This window comes from Melitaea cinxia, chromosome 16 (assembly GCF_905220565.1).
Source record: "Melitaea cinxia chromosome 16, ilMelCinx1.1, whole genome shotgun sequence".
Taxonomy (NCBI): Eukaryota; Metazoa; Arthropoda; class Insecta; order Lepidoptera; family Nymphalidae; genus Melitaea; species Melitaea cinxia.
Genome location: NC_059409.1, coordinates 8,066,117 through 8,072,119, shown reverse-complemented (window position 1 = coordinate 8,072,119; position 6,003 = coordinate 8,066,117). Strand labels below are relative to the sequence as shown.

Below are 6,003 nucleotides of genomic sequence, written 5' to 3'. Positions count from 1 at the left end.
TTTGTTTATCTATAACATTTATTGATTTGTACTACATTTGAAAAACAAATAAATCTCTTCAAGAATTGAATGAATAAAAAACCCCTCAAGGAAACTCCAAGACATCCGCTCATGAGTTGACAGCTTGAGATGTTTTGAAGAGAAACAGGAAACGTGTCAGTGTATCGGACATCTGTAGATGGCGCCACAATGGAAAAGTTGCGCAATTCCCTCGACAGCGACGTGAGTTCCACCGTTTCCGGGCGGGCGTATTTTGCGCATAGAAATGGCAACATTACACATTGTTACACAAAACTTTTACAGTAATGCTCTCCGCTGCATGTTAGCTTCACTCTATATTTTCGGGAGCACTTCCCGTTGGACAAGTTGTTCGATAAACAGAAAACTTCTTATTCTATTTTGGTTTCGCCATTGAACCGTAAAGATGCGAAGAATGCTGAAAGAAAAATTTTAGAGTTTGGCATCAGCAAATTAAAATTTTAGTATAAAAATTCTCATCTCATTCTATCAAAAATCTTATTTATAAAAACCTTTAACATGTAAATTAGTTGTAAAACTATTAGATATTTATATTATGCTTCATTGTGTTAAGTGTATTAACGAATACATGCTTGAAGACACAAGAAAAAACTCAACACTTACTATTAAAAAAATGTGATTATATTATTTAAACGAAAAATATGTCTTAAACATGTTCCTAGAATCTTGATTTCTAGGATTTCAACTACTGAAAATTGGTATTCTTTAAGGATTAAAATATTTTCAATACCTACCCTTTCATACCAACCTTTTCTATAATTAGTCAAGTTTATCTTATTAAGACAAAAATTAAAAAAAAAAACATTAATACTCATCACTACATAGTTTAAAACAAAGTCGCTTTCTCTGTCCCTATATCCCTATGTCCCTATGTATGCTTAAATCTTTAAAACTACGCAACGGATTTTGATGTCGTCGCAAATATTCTGGGTATTGACTGATTCATCTGATGAACTGGTACCATCTTTAAATAGGTTTTTTTTTGCTTTTTTATTTCCTTAGTTAGTACCTTTTTCTTTGCTTGTTTAACTTTTTTACCCTTTCCTTTCGGTTCTTTATTTTCTTTCATGAGACGTTTAGCTTTCTTTTCTTCTAGTACACGTTTATTTGGGGTAGCAGTGATTATTTGCGAATGCTATTTATGTGTTCGTTTTCGAACCTCTCGAGAAGTTGATGGTTCAGGAAAAAAATATTGCAGTACAGAATTCAAGTTTGATTCAGAAGCGGGAGACAGAACATAGTTTTGGACACATCCCTCATTGTTTTCGTTATTTTCACTAACAACCATTTAGGGCAATTGAATGTCATTGACAGAAGACAGTATTGCAGTTCTCTGGTTGGTTAATCTCAATAGGATCTACAGTGTCAGTCACTACGTTGGTGGAAGCAGTATTAACGACGTAATAGTCCTCGTCACTGAATATATTTGTATTAATTGGGCTTATTTCAGTTGCGCGAAAACCACTTATAGGTTTATCCATTGAAGCTACTCAGCTGTATGCTTTCTGAAATAAGCCGGCGATGTCATACGGCGTGATCTTAATTAAATTTTTGGATTTAAGATCAATCGATGTGAGGAGTATGGTGGTATAGACAACATAGTATGATACAGATATGCAGTTTGCTTTGCAGAACTCGTAGGCTTAGAGTTTATTAGAGGTGAATGACTGTTACGGTTGTCTAAAATAAGTAATATTTTGTTATCCTCACATGGTTTTACAAATGTCTTGAAATGCTGTAACCATTTAAAAATAGACTTTCATTAGTCCATCCATTTTTTGAGCAGTCATAAATTGCACCTGGAGTACCACCTTTCTCTAGAAGAGCAGAATGACGTTGTCTCGGATATATAAACATGGGTGGAACATAGACAACTCGTTCAGATACACGTAAACTAAAGTAGTTCTCACTACCCCGTGGTTATGATTCCCCCGTGTTCCCCTATATATTACGCGAAGCAAAAAGTTTGTACCCCTTTTTACGAAAATTGTGGGACGGAGGAGTATGAAATTTCGTACACTTATAGTTTGTATAGAGAAGGAGTGCAGAGTGCTAATTTTTTTTTTAATTGTGTATCAAAAATACATCAAATCAATAAAAAAGACTAGAAATATAATTCTTTGACAACGGAACCTTAATAATTTTCAAATTTTTATAATTTACATTAGTTATGGTCGAATTTCGATCACGGGACAACCACTAGTAATGCTAAATAAGCGAAGAAACATGCTAAACTCTGTGTCACAAGATATAAAGCAATCAGAAGAAGAGATTTACGTTTTATTCAATAATTATTAAATTTACAAGGCAAAGGTCTCCTAGTAGGGGAGCGAGGGGCTTGTTGTAACAGGGGTAAGTAGTAACAGGCTCTTTTCACTAGGATCTTAAACTTTATCAACGCATTTCTTTGACTCGATTTAACCTATAAACCGCGCTGCATCATGTTGCCATAGCCAGTGTCCCGCCAGCCGGCGCAATGAGCGAAATTGTGCACGCGCATCATTTTTGCCAGGTAATATGAAATTGTACTGTCGTAAAATTTTGGTTTGTATTATTAATATCGACTGATTTCAGACTTTCTATATTTTATTTACATACAAATTTATCTATCTTTGATAATGTGTAACAGTTTTTAAGGTTGCTAAATTTTTTAAATAGTTATGTTGATAAATGTTAAAAATCATACCATGGGGTTAGTTGTAACAAAAACCCGGGGCTAGTTGTAACAAAATTCCAGGCTTGATGTAACGTGTTACAATATGCCCCAAGTTATGTTCTTCCAGAATAAGGGTGTATAAAAGAAAGTCAGAGCGGGCAACACAAAGCCAAGAAGTGTACGAGTTAGCGGCAGCTAAATTTTTAGAAAAAAAATGCAGTATTCGGAAAGCTAGTCAGACTTTCGGATTATGTCACGTATCTCTTTATAGATACATATTGTCTGGTATGTGGTGAAGCTTACACAGATTCAAATAAATAAGATTGGGTAAAGTGTATCACTTGTAAGATGTGGGCACATGTAGGATGTGTTACAGGAGACACTATTTCTTTTATTTGTATTAATTGTTGCTCAGATGAAGACTGAATTTAATTATAATGAAACCTACCAAATGTTGTTTCTTATATAAGTACAATACTTTGTTAGATAGATATTAAAAAGAGATAATTACGAAGCATACCTTACATATAAATAATTTAATTACTTACTGTAATATAAAAGTGCAATGATGATTATAAGTAGTGTTTAAGTACATAATTTTTTTTTTAATTTTTAGGCGTTGATTACTTAAAAGTCTATTTGAGTTGATTTTTCATAAGAATTACATAATGCCGACTTTAAAAAGGTGTCAATTTTTAACCGACTTCCAAAAAAGGAGGAGGTTCTCGATTCGACTGTATTTTTTTTTATCCATGTTACATCAGAACTTTTGACTGGGTGGAGCGATTTCGACAAATTTTATTTTAATCGAAAGGTGGTGTGTGCCAATTGGTCCCATTTGAGATCTAACAACTAACAACTACTTTTCGAGCCTAATACCATTCTTTGTTTATTTTTAACATAATTGTGTTTGCAGGCAAACGAAGAAAAACCGACTTAAATTATATCGACAAGTAATACAACGTGGGTAGACGAAAAAATAGTCAAGTAAATACGTATTATCAAAGATAACTCCAAAGGTTATAATCAGATCTCAATGAAATTTAAATGTGACCACATGATAAACATCGGCTTTCGATTAAATTAAAAATCATTAAAATCGCATCAAAAATTACACCCAGTAAAAAGTTATGCGGATTTTCGAAAGTTTCCCTCTATTTCTCTGGGATCCCATCATCAGATCCTGGTTTCTTGTCATGGTACCAAACTAGGGATATTTTCTTTCCAACAAAAAATGAATTATCAAAATCGGTTCATAAACGACGGAGTTATCCCCGAACATACATACATACTCCTTTTTTTGAAGTCGGTTAATAAATAATACATTGTTTAAGATTTCATTCATTTTCGAGATTGACGGGCTGTTAGTGAACAAATATAACCGATCGAGTGTACACAGGGCGCGTCATTGCAAATGTTTGTTGTGGACACGACGTACGCGCCCGAGCGGGCTTCGATGAACAAACGCATCACCGCGTTCTCACATATATGTTTGCTTTATTTGTTACGATAATGGCCGATTTAATTGCTTTATCGCAGGTAAAACTGTTTATTTTTAGGGATTGAAGTTCAAATAACGCGTTTTCACTTGTGAAATATTGCAATTGTAATGAATACTAACTGTACTAATACACTACACTACGTTAGGTTCGCCTTATCTCGCAATCTCGATCTGAATCGTATAAAAATTGAGATGATACGTTGCGAATCTATAAATACGCATCAAGATGTTCAAATATTGTCAATCGCACGACAATTAGTGATGTGTGTATGGGTCACCTTCACGGACCTCAGACATCTTTATCTCTGAACCAAAAATCGTCCATCTGCCTGGGTTAAAGTCACTAAGCTCGATTCCAGGTCGTCGTTCAAGAACATTCATCCGCACTTAAATGAATGTTTATATTTTTTATAAACCCTTCACACTCAACTGCTACCACTAGGACTTACTCCAAGTGTCGGGGTCCGGAAAAACACACACAATAGACAATCACAAACGCCCCAACAACGGAAAACCTCTGTGTGGCTAATACTCATGTACCAATAATACCACATGCGGGGATCGAACCCGCAACCACCAGCGCAACAGCTGCAATCCAGCGCTGTGACCGTTGCGAAAACGCGTCGAATTCTGTAAAGACTGGGAATCATATTTTCAGATACTGACATTATGCTCCTTGCACAGAACAAATACTTAACTGGTTAATCCTTATCAAAATGTATTTTGTTCTCTATTTTATCATCCTTTTTTTATTAAACTTTTGCTTCCATTTTAATTATAAAGGTATTTTGGTAATGTAGGAAGTAAAAGCTATCTACGCTATCGCTAGAAAAAAACTAGTAAGTAGTAGTGGACTTAAATAAAATGTTCTTCCAAATAACGGAGAAATTAAAGGTCACTGCCAAAAGCAGAAGTGAATATATACCTATTAACAATTCAAATAAATAGCTCTTGACATAATACCTAAAGCTCTCATAGCACGTGTGTTACGTCCTTCGACTAATATTTGTAGGTCACAGCTAATGTTCAAAATTCTGTGACAGTTTTATATGAATATTATTGTTTAATGTTTTAAAAGACTAAAGTATAATGTTTACTAAATATGAATATCCTAAAGAAAGTAACTTAGAAAAAAAAATCGCGCATACAAAGTACATATGTCAAAAGTGAAACTTTTTTGGCAAAATAATTGAAAAAGTAGGCGATATCATAATTAAAAAACTAATTTAAAAAATTCGTGACGCCGCCGTGACGCGTTTGATCCGTAAAAATTTTACCCCTCATGCACCTAAAGAAGTTTCACTTCAAAAAGTAATTTGATGACTGATTTAACTTTTACTTATAATCATACCCATTCTGCAAATGGCATTCATTCAATAATTTGTTTATACATGACATGATGTTCCAAATAATTACCAAACAACTATAATGCTCCGGATAAAACAATCACAAAAACTGTATATGAAGAAAAGGTCGTAACGACTGCGTTTAATCGATACAAAATATTAAGCTATTATTAATATCACAACGTGCAAAGTTGTTCAAAAGTTGTCATCGTAAAGACAATTGTTTTTCTTTCTGACAACAAACAGCAATCGCTGTAGGGTATAATTCAAAGATGGCGACACGCGTCGCGCTCGTGTCGGAAGCAACGTCCGGAAGCGCGGGAACGACGCCCGCACCCGCCGAAACAATACCATCGTGTAAATTGAAATAAATTGATGCACTCGCATTGTTTTGCTTGAAGCTCCTCAGCTACCTCACCCTTAAAGGTGTAAAAATAAAAGGAGTGAAAATGTTTACGAAA

At 34.5% G+C, this 6,003-nt stretch overlaps 1 long non-coding RNA gene across 1 annotated transcript; it reads right to left on the bottom strand.

Annotated features, from left to right (window-relative positions):
- LOC123661117 lies at nucleotides 1-5,787 on the bottom strand. Its single transcript, XR_006744299.1, has 2 exons — nucleotides 5,613-5,787; nucleotides 1-436 (listed from the first exon to the last, which is right to left on the bottom strand). It is a non-coding gene; the product is annotated as an uncharacterized LOC123661117 (long non-coding RNA).
- Between the last annotated feature and the right edge of the window lie 216 nt (nucleotides 5,788-6,003).